This window comes from Peromyscus eremicus, chromosome 7 (genome assembly GCF_949786415.1).
Source record: "Peromyscus eremicus chromosome 7, PerEre_H2_v1, whole genome shotgun sequence".
NCBI lineage: Eukaryota > Metazoa > Chordata > Mammalia > Rodentia > Cricetidae > Peromyscus > Peromyscus eremicus.
The window spans coordinates 113,086,424-113,109,337 of NC_081422.1; the positions used below are offsets into that span (position 1 = coordinate 113,086,424).

Here is a 22,914-nt window from a genome sequence, read left to right on the forward strand (position 1 = left end):
TGTATAGATCACACAGGATAAAATCTGTGAACTTAAAGACAAGCTAAATAACTTATCTAAACAACAAAGAAAACACTCTGAGGAAAAAGCCTTAGGGAGCAGTAGAGTTAACAGTGAGGGATCTATACTACATATAGTACATAAAATAATGCTCCCATCCCCAAGACATATATGTTCTATCTCAAAAACCTACAAATATATTACCTGATACAACAAAAAGAAAAAATACATACACACTTTAGAGCTGGAGAGATGGCTCCGTGGTTAAACGCACTTGCTACTCTTGTAGTTTTCCAGCACACATTTGGTAATTGGCTCACAACCAACTCTAACTCCAGTTCCAAGGGATCCAAAGCCCTCTTCTGGCCTCCATGGGTACCAACCGTGAACAGACATACATGCAGGCAAAACATCCATACATCAAATAAAAATACTTGTTAGATATTGTCAAGTTAAAGATCTAAAGCTAAGCATGGTGGTACACAACTGTAACCCCAGCACTCAAGGAGCAGAAGGAAAAGACTAAGAGTCTAAGGTCACACTGGGCTCCAGAGTTAGTCCCAGGTCTCTCACTACATGAGACCAGTCCCAAAAACATAAAAAAGAAAGTACAAAGCTTAAGATGGGAAGATTATTTTGAATTATCTGGATGGGTTCAATGTAATGAAAAGGATCCACCAAAGTGAAAGAGGGAGGCATCAATTCCTCAGTCAAGGTAACAGAAGGGAAGGTTGGAAGTGATGAGCCACGAGTCAAGAAATGACCACTGACACACACTAAAGCACGGGTAAACCTAGAGAGAAGAGGCTGAGTGAGGGAAGTCCAGCGTCAAAGGCCCATATTATCAGATTTCCTTTATAGAAAATGTTCAGAACACGCAAATCCAGAGACAAAATAGTGGTTGGCAGGAGTTGAGAATGAGGAGTGAAAGTAACTACATCATAAGGTAGGTTTGTTCTTTCTCTTAGTGATGATTACAAAATATACTAAATGCAAAAAATTTTAATCAAGTAGACATTTTAAAATCCCAGAACACAGGAGGCTGAGGTAGGAAAATCTCTGTGAGACCAGCCTGGTCTACAGAGCCCATTCCGGGACGGCTAGGACTACATAGAGACCCTGTCTCAAAAAAAAAAGAAAGAAGTCACTTTTATCTTATTTTTTTCAGAATACTGCAACCATAAGCTGGGTGGTGGTGGTACACATCTTTAATTCCAGCACTCAGGAGACAGAAGCAGGCAGATCTCTGTGAGCTTGAGGTCTACAAAGAGGGTTCCAGGACAGCCAGGGCTGTCCTGTTTGCTTTTCGAAACCCTGTCTTGAAAAGCAAAACAAAGCAAACACACAAACAAAGACTACTACAATGGTCACCTCCTAATTCAAGAATGTTGAAAAGAGCATGGAGCAATGCTACAAAAAGAACCAAAACTCAGCCCCAACGCAGAAACTGAATGGGTTACCTAAAAGCTCTTGTTGGCTGGCTTCCCCTTCCTCCCTGCCCCCACTCCCAAAAACGAGGGTCAAGGCATTATCAAGCCCTTTAAGGTTATGGAAGTTAAACAACAAATTTAATCTCATTCTCCTCACCCATCCAGCCTTCCCTTCTCTCTCCTCCTCTCTCCGGCCCATCACTTGCCTTCCTGACATGGATTATTTTAAAATCTTATCTAGGTGGAATCCTTCCTCCACCAAGAATGAAATGTGCATTTGTAAATCACTCCTCCGACCTCTGAATCATAGCACCTACTGGACACTGCACCGAGTATTTGATAACTGAACATATTAACTCATTCTTCATGTCCTGAATGTAATTAAGCACCATCTTAAACAAGTAATGTGTCTTTCTTCCTATATATTAACTCACGCGATGTCCTCCTTCCAAAGCCTGACTCAAAACTCACTTATTTTCAAGAACTATCATTGAATGGACTGAAAAATCACTCAACAGCTCCACTACTAGTGAGAGAATAAATTTCCATTTCCCAACCATGTGCCTGGCAGAGAAATGCTCAATTAATGACTGCTATCACTCACTTATTTACTCATTACATAAGTTTTGGTTATTTAAACTGTTCAAACACGTGTGTCTCGAGTATTATTTGGTCTAGGCTGAGCTTATTAAGGTTCAAAAGTACTTGAATCTTTACCAAAACACAGAAGGGCAAATTATCCCTACCAGCTCTCCATCCTTTATACAGTTCACTGAAATACACCCCCAATGTTTTAATCACTTCTATGATCATACACTAAATGTTCTCTTGTACAGTAAAAGCTCCCAGACGGAAAAACATTAAACACTACAGGGAAAGTGATCATTAAATTCTCTCCCCTCCTTCTCTAGTATCTCATCTTCATCTTAAATATAAAGTAATTTCAAGAAAATGTTGCCAAGTTAAGAGGAAAAAATGCTTTATGTATTGCACAGTAGCTGCACTAATAAACAGTCCTCAGTCAACTGCTGAACTCAAAACTCAAAATGCTTCCACTATTCTGGGGCCAAGTTACCTAGACTCCCTTATAACAAGTATTTACTTTCAGCAGAGTTTGACTTGAATAAGAGTCCGAATCAACCTGTAAAATGGTTGGGGAGACGGCTCCATCCATAAAGTGCTTACCACACAAGCGTGAGGCCCTGAGCTCAGAGACTCAGAACCCTGCAAAAGCTGGGCATGGCAGCACATGCCGGGAGTCCTAGTGCTGAGGAAACAAGAGACAGGCTCCTCGGAACCCACTGGCCAGCTAGCCTTGTTGGATCAGTGAGGCCCAGGTTCAGTAAGTGACTGGGTCTCAAATACAAGGAGAACAACTGAAGAAGTCACCCTACACAGACAACTGTCCTTCACATGTGTGCTACACATGGACATGCACACACATACCACACAAAGAAACGTCTAAATTTTATTTATTTGTGTATGTGGATGTTTTGCCAGCATGTGTATCAGTGCACCATGTGTGTATCTGGTCCCACAGAGGCCAGAAGAAGGTACTAGATTCCCTGGAACTAGAGTTATAGATGGTTGTGAGCTGCTATGTGGGCGCTGGGAATCAAACCCATGTCCTCTAGAAGAACCGCTATTGCTCTTAATCACTGAACAATTTCTTCAGTCTTCTAAAAACTAAAATAATAATAATAAACCTAAGAGAAGTATGCAACAATGTAAGATGAGGCAAGTACCCAGATACTGAACTAAGATAACACCATCCTGTTCTCACTCCATTCTGTGTTTGCTTAGATAGTTCTCAGCCCCTACACCCTTCCCCCAACAGTCACATCTACCTTGGCAATACACCTGAGAGTCCCATGGCCTTGGCCATAGTCCAGATGTATTAACCAAAATAATTAAAGTAAACTAATAACTAAAAAAGATATTAAGTAAAAAAAAAAAATTGTTATGTGTGAGTTCAAGGCCAGCCTGATCTATAAAGCTAGTTCAAGGACAACCAAGGCTACACAGAGAAACCCTGTTAAAAAAAATTATGATGGCATAGCTGAAATAATTACTGTTCTCTACCAGGAATAAACATTTCAAGGCTAATTTTACCCTAAATTAACTTAAATATAAATTATGGTCTTTGTGGGTTTTGCCTTTAAAAATGCTGTACCCCAGCTGGGCAGTTGGTGTCTCACGCCTTTAATTCCAGCACTTGGGAGGCAGAGGCAGGTGGATCTCAAAGAGTTGAAGGCCAGTCTGGTCTACAAAGTGAGTTCCAGGACAGCCAGGGATGTTACACAGAGAAACCCTGTCTCAAAAAACAAAAACAAACAAACAAACAAAAAAATGCTATACCCAAGCTTGGTCACTGGAGACTTTCTAGAGACACAAGCCCACTCTTGGTCTGGCCATTAATGGACAAAAATGTTAAGTGGTTTAATCAGCATGGTTGTCAATAACTATCTCAGTGGATCATTTCATTACAGGTCTACAACCTCAAGTATGCCTCAGGGTAAGACAGGAGGATCATTAAGGTCCAGACCAACCCAGGCTCAGGGAATTCAAGGTTAGCCAAGGTTATAAAGTAAAACCCCATCTCAGAAACAAAACGAAATCCTAAATATCTAAAGTGAGGAAGGGCGTCAGGAAAAAGCATTGAGCAAAATCCTAAATAGAAAGATACATATTTTCTACAAGTAAATACAAGAAACAAGTAGCTAACACAGACCCTGGTGCGGTGACCCATACCTTGCTGTGGAATAATCTTTCTGTACACTGTGAATATGTATTACTCTCATTGGTTAATAAAAAGCCAACAGGCCAGGCAGGAAGTTAAGCAGGAAAGCCAAACTGAGAATGATACGAAGAAGAGCAGAGTCAGGGGAGTTGCCAGGAGCCTCCGAGGGAGCAGGACATGCTGGAAGACAGGTAAAGCCACAACTCATGTGGCAGAATGCAGATGAATAGAAATGGGTTAATTTAAGTTGTAAGAGTGAGTAGTAATAAGCCCAAGCTATTGACTGAGCTTTATAAGTAATATAAGCCTCAGTGTGGTAATTTGGAAGAGGCTACTGGGATGGGAAAACTTTGCCTACAACACCTTTAATCCCAGCACTTAGAAGGCAGAAGCAGGGGGATCTTTGATTTCCAAGCCAGCTTGGTGTACACAGAGAGCTCCAAGCTAGCCAAGACTACATACTCAGTGCCTGCCTTTGAAAAATAAAGTAAAGTAAAATAACTTGGGCATAGTGGTACGAGCCTTTGGTCCATTTAATCCCAGCACTCAGGAAGTAGAGGCAGGCAGCTCTCTGTGAGTTCCAGATCAGCCTGGTCTACAGAGCTAGTTCCAGGACAGTCAGGGCTACACAGAGAAACCCTGTCAAAAATAGACAGATACACAGACAGACAGACAGGCAGGCAGATAGAAAGAAAGAAGAGCTCAAGGTCAGCGGGCATGGTGGCATAGGCCTTTAATTCCAGTACTGGAAACAGGCAGGCTGACCTCTTACACAGGGTTTCTCTGTGTAGCCCTGGCTGTCCTGGAACTCAATCTGTAGACCTATAGATCAGGCTGGCCTCGAACTCAGAAATTCACCTGCCTCTGCCTCCCAAGTACTGTTGTCTATAGGCTTCAATGAGGAAGTATACTATTTTTTTTTCAACTTACATGATATAAGTTTTTATAAGAAGGAAACTTTTCTGGTATATTGGAAGGAAAAATCAATTCTAGATTTCTGGGTTGTCTTGGCTTAGGTTTTCATTGCTCTGAAGAGACAGCATGACCACAAAAACTCTTATAAAGAAAACATTTAATTGGGATGGCTCACTTACAGTTTCAGAGATTCAGGCCATTGTCATCATAGAGGGGAGCATGGTGGCATGCAGGCAGATGTGGTGGTGGAGCTGAGAATGCTACATCTTGCAAGCAACAGGAAGCCAACTGTCTGAACCTGCCCCCACAGTAACACACTTTCTTCAACAAGGCCACACCTTCTAACAGTACCACTCCCTTTGGCAAACCACCCCATGTTTAAAAAACAAAAACAAACTGTGGTAGACAAAGAAATCTGATAATTTTGTTAACTGTTTTTTAATTACAAGTCAACCTAAGAATATAAGAAGAGGACAGCTTGACATGGTAGCACAGCTGTATTAAGTTGGGGACGAGGTTTTGCTTTTGTTTCTACAGGAGAAGAAAAGCTATGGTTATCATCAAAATTGATAAAGGTTCGATTTGAACGAGAGACCTCTTAGTTAGAAGAGGTGATAGTTCATCAGCCAGCATGACCATTCAATTTAAATTAACTTATACAAGTAACAAATGCTTTTCATTTAATCAGATATAACTTGCCCAAAGGGAACTTCCCCAAAGTTAGGGTTGGGGAAGGGTTTTTGTTTTTGTCTTTCAGGAGAATGAAGGCTAAGGAATCTGAAGAACACTGGGCAAATGAGACATCTGAAGAAAAAGGACAAATCATCCAGAAAAAAAATGTCCCAAGAAAAAGAGTAAATTGGCCTATTGGTATATCACATATAAAATTTCATAAGTCTTCCTAAATGTTTGTTTCTGCTCTTCTAAACAGACACTAAACACAAATGGTCTTTATGGAGTTCCAGTTCAATTAAAAATTAAAGCTGGCTTTGGATTTGGAGAATGGCTCTCTCCTTCTCTAAACCCAAGCATGCTTGTTAAAAGAAAATGCAAAATCTCTGTATCATGTCAGAAGAGCCATCTGATAAGGGACAGGAGAAAATCAAAATTAAGGGACTATTCTATTGCCACTAATCTCATAATTCTTTGGTTCTATTTTGATTCTTTGAAACTTTTCTTAAGGTATGAATTTTATATCAAAATTTATAAGATATATATATATATATATATATATATATATATATATATATATAACTTTTGTCATGATATTATTGGTCATATAGGGTACTAATTCTAGAAAAAAAGGCTTCATCTAGCTTCCTGTACATGATTTCGAGTTTGAGTCTCTATCAGTTTTCTGCAGGAAACCATGACCACACTGAACAGCAACTCTGAAGTCTCCAAACAGATGATGGGGCCCCACAACGATGATTCCACATGGACAATAATAATACCATTAAGCTGACAAACATCACCCAAAGATCAGCTTTGGGCTACAAACTGATCAGGACAATTTTGAGATGGCTTGCTGAGATGATCCAGCCTCACAGACTATTCAAGTGAGGACTTGAGAAAGCCCTGAACTTTCCCATTATATAGAGACTGGACAACAAATGATACAACTACCTCTCCCGGAACTTGACAATTAACCTAAAAATTTTTTCCTCGGGATCCCTAAAGATTCCTTTGCCCCCCAACAGCAGGAAGTAATTTTAAGAACATGACACCCACATTCCCAAGAGGTGGGTTGGGTGGTTTTTGTTCTTTCAATGGGTTATGGGTAATTGTCATTGTTTAGAATGATTGATTACAAGTTGTTATTGCTAATGGTTAGGAAAAGGGCTAAACAAAGGAGATTAGATTTAAGGTTCTTGTTTGGAAAAAAGAAAAAGGAAAAAGAGGATATAGATAAGAGGTAGATTATTGAAATTACTCTGGAAAAAAAGATATAAGAATGATAGACTAAAGGGTAGATTATTGAATCTACTCTGAAAAGAAAAATGAGAGGATATAGATATAACATAAAAAGGTAGATTATTGAATCCACTTTTAGAAGGCAACTACCAGTTTTAAACATTTTACATTAGATTGGATTTTTGTATATTGTATACAAATTATGTTGATACAAATTGGAAATTGATTTTGTTAGAAAATATTGTACATATATTTCTAATCTTGTTCAAGGTATTGTACCTATACAGTTCATTTAATAATGTAATGCAATTTGCTAATCCTTGAAAATTATTATTACCAATTAATTAGGATATAAAGAATTGTAGTAGTTAGTCATTACAATCAAACTTGCAGTCATATTAGGTATGTTTTCAAGGTCAAGCAGAAATATATTTTAGATAGACAGGTCATCTTCAAACACTTCAGAGGTCTACAGAATATAGCATTTAAGATGTTTTAATAACATAGATTTTGTTCTTGTTTTTATGACTATGAGACAGTCTGCTCCTGGAAGCATCAATCTACTTCAGAGAAGATGATGGGCACTGAAGAAACTCCATATGGAGTTTACTTTCATTGTGACAAAAGTTAGCCACTGGGCAAGTAAGTGCCCTCGAATCAACTGCTGACAGTATGCTGTCCAAAATGGACAAGCAGAACACAAAAGAAAGGACTGCCAATCCTTGCCAAGACAAGGTAGGAAGCCTCTTTAGAAAATCCTGCTTCACAGATGAGTCTGTCAGATATGCTAAGCCTGTAGGCCAAAGAATGGATGCCCTAACATTGCAGAGAAACCTCAAGTGACTGTCCAGGCAGCCAGCTGTTTCTGTCATAACTCACATTTTTTGGAAGTCGCTTGTTTGCACTTCCTGTTTAACTAGGTAATATTATTTCCTTCTCAAGTCTCTGAGGGAGTTGAAGATTAGATAGTTATAGTTTTTCTTGTTAAGAAATTCAGAAAAGAAACTTACTAAGACGTGTAAAATGTATACGTTTGAAAGACATCAAAAGATAGTTTTCAGTTAGTAATACAAGTTAGGATAGAAAGTGAATTAGGTACATTTTGGACTCACCAAGGTAAGATAGATAATGGAATATTTTCACTGAATTTGTCAAATGCAAATGGATTTGACACTGTTGATGTATTTATTGCCTGTATATACTGTATATAGTTATTGTACTTATTGTATATAGTTCTTCTTATATTAGTTAGATTTTTTTTTAAAGATTTATTTATTTATTATGTGTACAGCATATGTGACTGCAGGCCAGAAGAGGGTACCAGATCTCATTACAGATGGTTGTGAGCCACCATGTGGTTGCTGGGAATTGAACTCAGGACCTCTGGAAGAGCAGTCAGTGCTCTTAACCTCTGAGCCATCTCTCCAGCCCTAGAATTTTTTATATGAGACAAAAAAAGAGGAAATGTGGTGATATTTTATCTGTGTACCCCAATAAAGCTTATCTGAGGATCAGAGGAAAAAGCCAGCCACTATATTAAACATAGAAGTTGGGCAGTGGTAGCACATGCCTTTAATCCTAGCATTCGGGAGGCAGAGATCCATCCAGATCTCTGTGAGTTCAAGGCCACACTGGAAACAAGAGCCAGGTGTGGTGACACACGCCTTTAATCCCAGCATTAACCACAGTAGTCTGGAGCTCTGTACAGACAGACAGGAAGTGATGTAGTTGGGCGGAGAGAGGAAGTGAGATGGCAGAACAGAAAGGCATATAGGCATGGGTATACAGGAAGGAGGTCTCTCTGGATGCTGAGGGTTAATAAAGTGAGGTTGTCTGTGGCTTGTCCTATTCTTCTGATCTCTCAGTTTTAACCCCAATATCTGGCTCCAGGTTTTTTATTAATAAGACCATTTAGCAATTTGTCTTACACACAGCCTTTACTCCCAGCACTCAGGAGGCAGAGGCAGGTGGATCTCTGTGGGTTCTAGACCAGCCTGATCTACATAGCCAGTTCCAGAGCTATATGGTGAGACTCTGTCTCAAGAAAAAAAGGAGAGAGAGAGAGAGAGAGAGAGAGAGAGAGAGAGAGAGAGAGAGAGAGAGAGAACAAAAACAATATGACAAAGAATGTATCCTTTTTTTTAAAGATTATCTTAAATGTGTGTTGTTTATATAACCTAACAAAAATAACTTGGGCTCAGACATACTATTTTACTCTCAGATTATAACTTTTGTCATTTTTATCAGTCATTATTCAAATATTTAAAGAATAAAAGTTAAAATATAATATACAGCATAAAATAGCACCTAAGGATGTTCTCAATTTTAAAAATTCCTTCATAAGCCAAGCATGATGGTTCACACTTGTAAATTCTACTTGGGAGGCACAAGCAGGAGATTCCCTAGAATTCAAAGCCAGTCTGGGGTACATGAGACCCAACCTCAAAAACAAACAAAAGCAGTCCTTCCCAAAAGTATAGGAGGTCCAAGACTACACACAGTTCACAGCTCAGTGACAGAGCACTTGTGTAAAGGGCCAAGGTATAGGAAAAGAATGACAAAAATCTACAAGATACAACTTCAGTACCTATTAAGATAGCTAAATCAAAAGGAAAAAGAGAGAGAGAGGTAGAGAAAGAGGGAGGGAGGGAGGGGAGAAGAGAGGGAGGAATTAAATCACTTATAGGTAAAGTACTTGCCTAGCAAGTACAAGGCCCCGGTTTGGGGGAGGGGAGATTTAAGGACACATTTTGGAGGCAGAATGCTTGTCTAGGATAAATATGGCCCTAGGTTCAATCCTCAGCACAACACAAACAATAGCTGAGAGTAGTTGCTAGGAAGGCTGAGATAGAAAAGTCATGAGTTCAAGGATCGCCTGGGATACATCAAATGATCCTACCTCAGAAAATAAAATATAAAGTGTCAATAGGAAAATATGAAAAAAATATTGTAATGCTCCTGCACTGTTAGTAGAATTACAAAATGGCGCAGACACTAAGGAAAGTCTGCCGATCTCCTCAAAATGTTAGTTTCCATCTGACCTCCCATTCCAACAAACAAGATTTACTTTACAATTCAGAAGACTCAGCTGCTATCTTCAACTATCTGAAGCCAACAGGACACACCTCATTTCCATACCTTCCTCACAAGAAACTGTAGATGCTTTTTTTTGGGTTTAACTTACAAGAAGAGATTATCAGATGCCTTTGTGTTACCTTCTTTTTAGTGGTTTATCTACCCATCTGTCTAATAAAATATAAAATGAAATAAATCTATCCCAACAGACTACCACTGGAGTGCTCTGCAATTAGCTTTTTAAAAGGCTGAACATCTTTTATGAGGCACTTGAGTACAACAGGTTAAGTGACAGTGATTTACACTCACTTCTATGAACAAAACCATACAGAAGACTTTCCCCCTCTTGCTATCAGAGAAACCACTGTGTGATGCTTGGGAACAGGTCACTGAAGGAGGCTGACTATCCAGAAATGTTCAAGTCACAGAAGACACAATGACTCTTCTATATTGTCACTTTGTTTAATTAAACAATCTCACGTCTATTATTGTGTGCTCCTAGTGATCAAGTTAATTCTCCAAGTGTGTTCTCTAGTGGTATTCTAATCTACCACTGTATAATTTAAACTGATTAACCATAAACAAAACCTGAAATGCTACCCTGAACTATATTAACATTATGTCTATATATGCCACTCACAGGACATCCTAGAGGATGTCTGCAACCAGGGAATAATACTGAACCCTACAATGATATTTTTCTCTTACACATAATTATGGTAAAGTTTAATCTCAATTAGGCACAATAAAATGCAAAAAATAACAAATTCAAACAGTAATTGTAACAATATAAAATTTCCTGATTTACAACTTTAGAAATGCAATGTCCATTCTCACCATATACCTTAGCAATCCCAATTACCATTATGATTTTATTACTGCCGTTTTGTTTGAGACAGTTTCTTACAGCCTAGGCTGGCTTTGAACTCTCTGTAACAGAGGATGAACATGAACTCCTAATCCTCCTGCCTCTACCTCTTCAATACTATATGATTACAGACAGGAGTCACCATGCTCAGCTCTGATTTTTTTTTCTTTTATTATTAAGACCTTTCACCTTGGAGCTGTATGGGTATGCTATACCTCTAAATACAACCTTTAAGAGGCAGAAGAATCTTGAATTCAAGGTCAGCCTGTCATACATACACACATACACACACACACACACACACACACACACACACACACTTGTGTGAATGCAAAAATAAAATAAAAACAAAAAACAAATGCTGCAGATGCAGCTTGTGTGTTCTGCTGTCAGGGAAATCCTCTATGGTTTCTCTCTGGCATGTATGTGAGAACTGCCAGCACCAATGTCTTGCATTGGAGCCATCACTAAGGGCTAACACAAGCTGAGTATAATACCAATGGTTCAGTCAGGGAAGGCCTGCTGACAAAGAAGGCAGCATGGACATCCTGGACAACCACATCCTGCAGTGAGGACTGTAGCCAGTCTCACTGTGCTACTCAGAAGAGTGCACAATTTAAAGTTCATAAGTTATTTCTGGAATTTTCCATTTAAAAATTTCAGATCTCAGCCAGGCATGGTGGCACTCAGTCACAGCACTCAGGAGGCAGAGGCAGGTGGATCTCTGTGAGTTTGAGGCCAATCTGTTCCACAGAGCGAGTTCCAGGACAGCCAGGGCTACAGAAAGAAACTCTGTCTCAATAAATAAATAAACAAACAAACAGGGCTACACAGAGAAACACTGTCTCAATAAATAAATAAATAAACGAGTGAGTGAGTGAGTGAGTGAGTGAGTGAATAATTAATTTTTTTATTTCAGATCTCAGGTGACAATAGGTAACTAAAACCTGAGAAATAAAAGGCATAGATAGGGGACTACCATAAAGACAATGAAATGGTTTTAACTTAGTTCTTATTTCCTTGACACACGAGTTCATTAGCTAAGAATGAACTAACAATGAAATACATCAGTCATAGCTGTTCATCTAGAATTATCTTTTTATTACATTCATTGTGTGTGTGGTGTATGTGTGTGTGTGGTGTGTGTGTGTGGTGTGTGTGTGAATTTCAGGACTGTGGAGAGACTGGAATATTGCAGATCCAGAAGCTAATTTCCTTATCCTGAGCAGTTCTAGCCCTCTAGAACAGCCAATTCTTTGCCTACCTCAGTCTGAACTAACATCTTGCGACTAGCAGTAATCTATTAACTTAGCAGACCAATCCACCAATCCAAAAGTTAAGAATGTGATCAAACAGTCCTGGGCCTATAGGAAAGCTCCCTCTATCTTCTTTTGTACCTGCCTCTTTGATATACCTACCAAGATGTTTTAAACTTGCCTTGATTTACAACTTTCTTCTGCAATATACCTTAGCAATCCCAATTGCTAAGCAAACCATGAAAGTGCTTCCACATTGGAACATAGATTTTGGAGTAACCTAAATACATGTTCCCAGGCAACGGTTACTCAAAATGGCTCCAGAATAAACTCTCTGATTCCCTTTAAGATGAGAGGTTGCGGGTTTTGTGTCAACAGATGTCAGGCTTGGCAGCAAGCTCCTTTACCCATTGATCCATTTCACTGGCCTTAAAATGTTTTTGTCACTCCAAGTTTAATTCAATAAATAAGTTTCTATAAACAATTTATCAGTTAAGCTCTGGTATGATTCAATAAACAGCCAAAGACAAAGGGCTGGAATTTTACCATTTGATGATAAGAGACCTGCAGCTTCAGTTCTTCTAACAAGCACTTCTAACAATCCATACTTATAGGATTTCCCCAAAACAAAAGTTAAAACATCTCAAAGTTCTAACACAAAGCACTATGGTAATACAGTAAACAAACATTCAATACTACTAATTCAGACTAGCTGATAACGTTCCTTCATTAGAAAAACAATTACGACATAGAAAACAGCAATTAATAACAAACAGAATAGGAAAGGATATCCAAAAATCATTCATAATTATTAACTTGTCTCTAATATTTTGCAAGAATATAGCAACAGGAGGATTAGAGACAAATTGTAAAGGTATTCTTTGAAACAAAACCTTAATGCATGAGTGTTCCTTTAAACCACAAGTTTATGCACAGGATTCACCACGGTGTTGTCTTAGCATAAACAAAATAAGGGCACGACACAGGGCAAGACTGTCATTACTTATTTAGTGTAACAGCTGAAACAACTATTCAGTGTAAACACACAGGCATCGGATAAGAAGTACCCTCACAAGTGCTTTCCAAGTATGGAAGCAACTGCCTTAACAGTCACTGTTCACAGATTTCCCTGTTTGCATCCTCCAGCCCAGACTTTTATCCTTATCTCCTCCACCATCTGCCCTGGTATACTTCTGCAACTTCACTGTTAGTGTATATCACACACCAAACATTAATTTACAAAGTGAAGATGAGCTGTCTCAAAAAACCTTTCAAAAAAAAAAAAATCAATTGAAGACACATGGTAAGGAAGGGAAGGGAAGGGAAGAGAGAGGACAGTGGAAGTCCTGCGAAAGCAGGAGAGAAGACTATGTGAGAGGAGGACTAGCACCAGCAAAGAGGAAGGGGCAGATGAGGCTGAGGTGGTGTAATGAGAACGGCCCCATCCATATTCATATATTTGAATACTTGGTGCCCAGTTGGTGGAACTGTTTTGGAAGGATTAGGAGGTGTGGCCTTGTTAGAGGAGGTGTCACTGGGTGTGGGCTTGTAGGTTTCAACACCCACAGCATCTCAGCTTGGTGGTTGTCGTCTCAAGATGTAAATTCACAGCTACTGATTCAGCACCATGCCTGCCTGCCTGCTGCCAAACTCCCTGCCATGATGGTTATGGCCTCTAACCCTCTGGAACCGAGAGCCCCCAAATTAAATGCCTTTTTTGTTTGTGTTTTTCAAGTCAGGGTTTCTCTGTGTAGCCCTGGCTGTCCTGGAACTTGCTTTATAGACTAGGATGGTCTCAAGCTCACAGAAATTTGCCTATCTCTGCCTCCCAAGTGCTAGGATTAAAGGCATGTGCCACTACCGCCCAGCTTAAATGGTTTCTTTTATAAGTCACCTTGGTCACGATCTTTTGTCTCAGCAATAGAAAAGTAACTAAGACAGAAGTAGAAAATGATGAATAAGAATAAAGTATAATTTTCTATGTATGAAAAATGCCATAATAAACCTCATCACTTTAAGTGCTAATTTAAAAATTAGTTTAAAAATAGAGAAAGGCCGCCGGGCGGTGGTGGCGCACGCCTTTAATCCCAGCACTCGGGAGGCAGAGCCAGGCGGATCTCTGTGAGTTCGAGGCCAGCCTGGGCTACCAAGTGAGTTCCAGGAGAGGCGCAAAGCTACACAGAGAAACCCTGTCTCGAAAAACCAAAAAAAAAAAAAAAAAAAAAAAAATAGAGAAAGGCCATTAAGATGGCTCAGTGGGCAAAGGTGCTTTTGACCACACCTGAGTTCAATCCCTAGGGACCACATGAGAGAACAAGAGAAGCACCTCCTGAAAGTTGTTCTCTGACCTCCAACACACACACACACACACACACACACACACACACACACACACGCATGCAAAGAAAAGAGAAAAAAATGTATTTCCCTACCAGAATTTGTCCAGCCATTACTACTAAGAGATATATGGTCCACTGGGCTGTGATGGCGCATGCCTTTAATCCCACCATTTGGGAAGCAGAGGCAGGAGAATCTCTGTGAGTTCGAGGACAGCCCGGCAGCCAGGGCTGTTACACAGAGAAGCCCTGTCTTAAAAAACAAAAAAACAAAAAACAAAAAAACACACAAACGAACAAACAACAAAAACTTCATACAGCAGCCCAAGTTTAAAAATGCAAGGCAGTTCAAGTTAAACCAATGTTCAAAACCATTGACTTGAGATAGCTTTTGATTTTTCTCAAAGCCAAGGTCAGGCTTACAAGACAGCTCAATGGGCAGAGTACCTTGCCACTAAGTCTGACAACTTCAGTTCAATCTCCAGAACATACAAAGTGGACTTCTCAGTTACTTTTCTGTTGCTGTGATAAAACACTACAACCAAGGCAACTTATAAAACAAAGCATTTATTTGGTTTGCAGTTGCAAAGGGTTAGATAGAGTCCATAACGGCAGAGTGAAGAACAGCTGTGAGCTCACATCTTGATCCACAGCCAAGAGGCAAAGATAGAGAACTGGGAATCTAAGGAGTCTTTTGAAACCTCAAAGCCCATTCCCAGTGACACAAGTCCTCCAGCAAGGCCATACCTAATCCTTCCCAAACAGGTCCACTAACTAGGATCAAGTATTAAAATACATGAGCCTATAGGGACCATTTTCATTCAAACCACCACAGTGGAATAAGAGAACTAATTTACACAACCTGTCCTCTGACTTCTACATGCGTGCCCATACGCATGTATACACAAAAAACAAAGCTAAGTTCCTACAGTGACTTAGATTCTGACAGCCAAGACCTCGCCTCCCTACCACACTATCTTCTGAACCTCTTCCCCAGTGTGTTAGTTCACACTGTCAGGCTCTGCTCTTGCCACCCCTACCTACTCTTGTACTCAAGAGTCCTGCTCAATTCCTCCTGGAACAAACTCTCTATCATAAGCACACACCTCCTTCAGGTCTCTCCTCCAATGCCGCCCAGGTGAAGCTTTCCCTAGCCTATTTAAAATCGCACCCCCATTTCTATCTCTAGTACCTACAGTCTTTTCCCTTTTCCCCACAGCAGAGTCACTAACTCCAGGAAAGGAAGGGTTTCTGAGTTTGCTTCCCTGCTTTATCTCTGAACTCAGACCAGTGCCTGGTATATAACAGGTGCACAATAAACGCTTAAAGAAATTAATCAAACAGTAGAATATTCTTCAGGGAAAAAAGTCCTTGCTTAAGAGAGAACACAAAAATAACCCAGTCTTTATGGCATCCCTCACTGTCATTATCATGAATGCGGACATTAACTGACAACTTAGTATGCTGAGCAATTTCTTAAATATCTTTTTTTTCCATCTAATCATGACAATAATCCCATCAGTTAGCTATTACTGGTCTCACAAAATAATGCAAATAAAACAGTGTAAGCAAAGTTAAGACTCAGGTTATAGACTAGAGAGATGACTCAGTGGTTAAGAGCACACAACCATCTAGAACTCCAGTTCCAAGAGATCTGACAAACTCTCATGGCCTCCTTGGTCACCAGGCACACACATGGTGCACAGATATACACACAAAACACATACACATAAAATAATAACAATAAATTTTTTTTTCTTTTTGGTTTTTCGAGACAGTTTCTCTGTGTAGCTTTGTGCCTTTCCTGGATCTCGCTCTGTAGATCAGGCTGGCCTCGAACTCACAAAGATCCGCCTGTCTCTGCCTCCCGAGTGCTGGGATTAAAGGCGTGCACCACCACCACCACCCGGCAATAAAAAAATTTTTAAACACTTAGGTCATCCAATTCATGCAAGGCAAAGCAGGACTTAAGAGACTGGACCTACATGGTGTTCAATACTATGCTCTTAACTGGTAGGTAATTAGTTCTTAAAATTAACACTAACATTCACTATGCATCAGGTTAAATTATTTACTTGCAATGTCTTGTTTAACTATTTTAATTTTCACTGTTTAATTAAATTTAATTAACTATGGACTGGACAGATGGCCCAGCAGTTAAGAGCACTGATTACTCTTCCAGAGGACCCAGGTTCAATTCCCAGCACCGACATGACAGCTCACAACTGTTTGTAACTCCAAGATGTGACACCCTCACACAGACACACATGCAGGCAAAACACCAATGCACATAAAATAACTTATTTTTTTAAAATGTAATTAACTATTTAATTCTTTATCAAGAGAACCTTGTATATGATTCACCTAGTTTTGACAAAAACAAAACAGTAGCTTTATTCACAACTTTCTCCTATTTTATTGAAGTAATAATGTACTACCCAGCTAAAAAAAAAAGCTTCATTCCCCAGTCCCCCTTGCAATGACCAAATTACATAGTTCAAAACAATAAAATAGAAGAAGTCAATGATAAGACATCCAGGACAGAAAAGCTCCTTGAAAGGGTGCTACCTCAGCTGCCATGTCTCTGTCTTTCTGCCCCATTCTTCCTGACTAGATGTGAGCATGAAGCTGGAGGGGAAACAAATACCACACCATCGTGAGTGAGTCACAGCTAAGTTGTGATGGCATGGAAACCAAGGGCCTCAGATACGACATCTGGACGCTAGCCACCTCAGTCTTCTATACAGGAGGGGAAGGACTGTATTCAACTACTGTTACGTGCAGACAAATGCAATTTCTGGTCTAACCCTATGAAGTTGAGGATCTCATGATGACCTCACTGAAAATGTCACCTGACTCTCCGAAGTAAACAGAAAACACAGCACTACAGACAGAACACTAGTCTTTCACAATTATGGAGGAATGCTCTAGAATCTACATTTGGAAATCACGATTTTGAAGATTCAGATGTGCAGCTAGTGAAAACTCACAAATACTACAGTGAGAAGGAAGTAAAGAACAAAACTATTGAGTTGCCTCTGCAAACCTGGGAGAATATCAACCAAAACCAAACCTCAAAACTAGTTCAAAGTTTTCCAGTTTTTAAACTCAGTCTGAAGTAACTAGTCATTACTGAGACTTTTAGATGACAATAAAAGCCATATGGCACAGTCCTTCTTTGCCAAGGTGGTTTCTGCCAAGCTGGTTTTTGTCTCTATCACCATAATGTAGTGTTAACAATACCATAGTGGCAACGCCTAATCTACCAAACCTTGAATGAAACCTCAAAGGGAGAAGGGGCATGCAGAGATGTTCCAATAAGCTTACCAACAGATTCAAAATTCAAATCATGGGACTAGATAAATGGCTCAGTGGGCAGAGTGACTAATATACAAACATGAAGACCTGAGTTGTTCAGATACTAGCCCCTGGGTAAAAGCAGGGGATGTGTCTGTAACCCCAGTACAGGGTGGAGTGTAAGGATGCAGAGACATAACAAAATGGGGAGCCACAGAAGATACCCCATGTCCACCTCTGGCCTCCACACAAGGGGTGCACACAACCATACACACAGATGTACACAGACCACCAAGAACCCTCCCTCACACAAATAAATTTTTTAAATATTTTAAATCACATAGAATTTCATGTTTCATAACAATATCAGAATCTGAGAAATATAAGACAAAGGGGCCAGGCATGGTGGTGCAAGCCTTTTAACACAGGACTGAGAGGCAGACACAGGTGGATCTCTGTGAGTTTGAGTCTACCCTGGTCTACACAGTGAGTTCCAGGATAGCCAAGGCTATGTAGAGACTCTGTTACAAAAAAAGAAAGACAAAGAGAAGGAAAGAAAATAGACAATAACAACTACTTTAGGGAGCATTTAATACAAGTTGGAACAGGGGCATGAGAGATTGCTCAGTGGTTAGGAGCACTGGCTGCTCTTTAAGAGGACCTGGGTTCAATTTCCAGCACCCACAAGGCAGGTCACAACTGTCTGTAACTCCAGTTCCAGGGGATCCGACATCCTCACACAGACATACATGCAGACAAAACACCAATACATATTAAAAAACAGAACAAAACCCAAATGCACAGAATGTGTCCACAATGGCAAATCTATTAAGTGGTAAAGACAAAGTTAGTCAGTCTAATCCCAAATTTCTTATTTTTAAAACTCTCTCCACTCGTTCAAATATAGTATAACCATGCTGAGACTCTTTTTTTAAACATTCTATTTTTATTTGTGTGCATACACACAGAGATCAGAATAAGGTATCAGATCCCTTGTAGGTGGAGTTACAAGCAGTTGTGAGGTACGAAACATGGGTTCTGGGAATTGAACCTAGGTCCCCTGGAATAATGGTAAGTGCTCTGAACTGCTGAGCCATCTCTCCAGCTGCTGAAAATTTCTAATGTAAGACTAGACTAGAGATGAGCTCAAAGTTACTAAAACGAATGATTAACTGTGAGAGTACTAACTCCTACAAATAATCATATAGGAAATTTTTTAAGCTTGCCAAAACATCTTTAAGATGATAAAATTCTTGAAGTCCAACCTGTACGGTGAACATGTCCCCAAGGCAGTTTTTGTTACTTTACCATAAAGGAGAGCAAGGGGCCAGTGAGAGAGCGCAAAGGTAAAGGAACCTGCCAGCCTAAGTCCAGTCCCCAGAACCAACACGGCAGAGGGGAAAGAAGACTCCTAAAAGCTGCTCTCTCATCTTCCCTCTCAACGTCTTCAAACAAAACAAGGTAGTTTCCCTTATCTGTCATCATACAAAACCTCAAAATGTATCAGACACTTAGATGTAACAGCTACAGTAACCATACTTAAAGAAAATAGCAAGCCCCCACCATTTGGGAAGCAGAGGCAGGTGGATCTCTGTGATCCTGTGATCTCTGTGTTTGGGGCCAGCCTGATCTACAGAGTGAGTTCCAGGACAGGATCCAAAGCTACACAGAGAAACTCTGTCTTGAAAAAAGCAAAAAAATAACAAAAAATCTCTATGATGTTGGGTAAAGATGTCTTAGGTGTATATACACCAAAAGCAAAACCAATATAAAAAGAAACTTCACTAAAATGTAAAACTTTTAGCCAAGTGTGGTGGCTCAAGCCTATAATCGCAGCCCTCAGGAGGCAGAAGCAGAATTACCTCAAGTTCCAAGCCAGCTAGAACTACATAGCTAGACCGTCTTAAAATAAATTAATAAAAAAAAATTTAATCAAAATTTCTCTTAGAGCCAGGTGGTGGCACATCTTTAATCCCAGCACTTGGGGAGGCAGACGCATGAAGATCTCTGTGAGTTTGAGGCCAGCCTGGTCTACACAGGGAGTTCCAGGACAGCCAGAGCTACATGGTGATATTCTATCTCAGGAAAAAAAGAGAAAGAAAGAAAGAGAGAGAGAGAGAGAGAGAGAGAGAGAGAGAGAGAGAGAGAGAGCGAGCCAGGGAGCCAGGGAGCCAGGGAGGCAGGCAGGCAGACAGACAGACAGACAGAGAAAAGTGCCACCAATCCAAGACCAGCCTGGGCTCCCAAGGAGAGCCTTTTCTCAAAAAAGTACCAAAGTACAACCCAAGTAAGAGAATTAAAGATATGTGTGTGAAAGTCTAATAAGCAAGCACATTAGGCCTTGGAGAAATGCAGTAAGATACCACTGCAAATCTACTAGAATGGCTATAACCAAAGAGACAGGGCTAGCCATGTAGTTGAGCAGCAAGCACACGTTTAGCATGTGAGAGGCCCTGGGCTCGCTCCCTTAAACACACAAGTGCATTCACACATACAAAAAAGACCAACTGCAAATTGCTAAGTTGTATAGAAATGGGAATTCTCACACGATCCAGTAGAATGTAAAATGGTATGAGTACTTTGACAAACCATTTTGGCAGTTTACAGACAGAAGCTTACCATTATGACCTTGCGATTCTACTGAGTTGGTACAAAAAAAAAATTTTTCCAAGAAGACTTGATGTGAATACTAATAGCTTTATTCCGAACAGCCACGGAACAGAAACAAGCCAATGCCCATCAACTGGTGTCCAATAAAAAGGAACTACGTACAACCGTTACTTCGTGCTATGGGACATGGGTGAACCTCAGCAAACACCAAGGAATACACATTATATGACTGTTTTCATATGAAATGTCCAGACAGAAAATAAAGTTTGGGTTGCCTGGGGCTGGGGTGGAACGGGGAGTTACTGCAAATGGACGTGAGGCATCATTCTGGAATGAGAGAAATGTTCTAAAACCGGATTGTGGTGATGACTGAACAACTCTTGCAAATTCACTAAAATATTACTAACTGGACACTTTAATCAAGTTTATTTCATGGGATGTAAATTATACTTGCACAAACATTTTTAGGAAAGTAAAAACAGTGTGCTGTGTGACAGAAGCCAGACAGCAAAGGTCACATTATTATATTATTATATGATCCATAAAAGACAAACCTATAGACAAAAATAAACTTGTGGTTGCATGGACTAGGGGCAGGAAGTACAAAGGAATCTCATAGGGATGATAGGAATAGTCTAAACTGGATGATGTGATGGTTTAAAGGAAACTTACCCCCCAAAAAGAAATCACTAAATAAAAAGACTGAAATTCATGGTATTAAATCATACTTAATACAGTTTAAGCTTTATTTTAATTTTTATCTATGTGTATATGTTCGTATCTGTGTTTTCAAATATTATGTATATGCGGGTGCCTGAGGCCAGAAGAGGTCATCAGCTCTCCTGGAGTTTCTATTTCAGGCAGCTGAGAGCACCTGACACAGGTGCTAGGCCCCAAACTCAGGTCCTCTGCAGAGCAGGACGCACTCCTAGCCACTGAGCCGTCTGTCTCCCCAGAGATGACCAAACCACACTGGTATTCTTAACCTCTGATGAACCTTGGATCACTCTGTGACAGAGTGAGAATCCAGTCTTAGAAAACTAACAGACCCCTTCTTATTGCCCACTCAGACATCCCGTTCTATAGTTCTGACTATACAAAATTAATGTCAGTAAATCTCTACAGCCCTTGCAACTCTCAAAGTTTGTAGCTGAACAACGAAAGCATCAAGAATGACTCCAACCACTCCTACAGTCAGTTAGGCTGTGGAGAACTAGGAAGGATATACACCCCACCAGAAAGAAACGCAATGTTATTCTTCCAGAACAATACTAGGGACTCTTTATTTTTCTGACATCATTCTGGAATCTCCCATTTAAACCCTTCCTTCAACATGAAATTTAAGGTACCAAGCAAGAGAGAGGTCGATAGCACAACCAGTATGTGTTAAAGACCCAACACGCAGCAAGGGCAGACCTACGGAGTGACTTAAGACCAGACATCCTTTATGCACTGTTACACTTCCATGAGGGGTGAGGGGTGCCAAACGATCAGGCTTGGCAGCAGTCTCCTTTACCCACGGAGCCATCTTACTGGCCAGCTGATGTCTTTTAGATAGAACTTAGCCCATGTTGTTGGAAAACAGGAAGCCAATAAAGTATAAAAATGAAATTTAGAGAAATGGAGGCAGGAGGGAAAAGAGGTCAAGACCAGGCTCAGCTACACAGCAAACCTGCTGCCAAGCTGAGCTGCCTGACAAGCTGAGTGTGGATCCCATGGAAAGCCTCAGGCCCAGGGACCCTGTAAAGAGACAGGAGGACTCTGGAGCCTTTCTACTAACCCGTCAGCCAAATGGTCAGTTCCAGGCCAACTAATGAGACTGATCGAACAGAAGGTGGGAAGCAAACAGGGGAGTCTATCTTCCACTGCAAGTGTGCACACCCTACAAAGGAATTTGGTGGGCTGCTTTTTTTTTTTTGGTTTTTCAAGACAGGGTTTCTCTGTGTAGTTTTGGTACTTGTCCTGGAACTCAAGAGATCCGCCTGCCTCTGCCTCCTGAGTGCTGGGATCAAAGGCGTACGCCCAGGCAGGGGTTGTTTTTTTTTGTTTTGTTTTGTTTTGTTTTAAAAAAACACAAGCAGTGCAATAAACCCTGGCACCTTTAAGGAAGCTATGGGATCTTAAGCCGGCCTCGTATAAAACTACTTTTAAGGCAGGATGCTGGCAGTGTAGACAACCTTCCGACACTCAGGAGTCTGCTCATGACAGCGGATGAAGTCTGTTTCAACCCATCCCCTTTTGATTTCTACGGTCACTGTGCTCCTGCTGTGCCACCGACTCGCTCCTCAAGGACTATGCACCTCTGAGAATGAAAATCCATGTGTGGTGTCAGCTAAGTGGTATTCTCAGATCCTACTCAGGTACACTCAACACAGGGTAACCAGGTTTAGGGATCCCTCCAAGGACACTTAAAACTCCAAAATCCTTACATGGCTTCCAAGGTCCCCGAGATCTATGTATGCCCTCTTTCTGG

General features: G+C 40.4%; 1 protein-coding gene across 1 annotated transcript in view; it reads right to left on the bottom strand.

The window, feature by feature from the left end:
• Oxsr1 (oxidative stress responsive kinase 1) overlaps positions 1-22,914 on the bottom strand; it is a 91,952-nt gene that overhangs the window by 68,262 nt on the left and 776 nt on the right. The gene's annotated exons all lie outside the window — the stretch shown is intronic.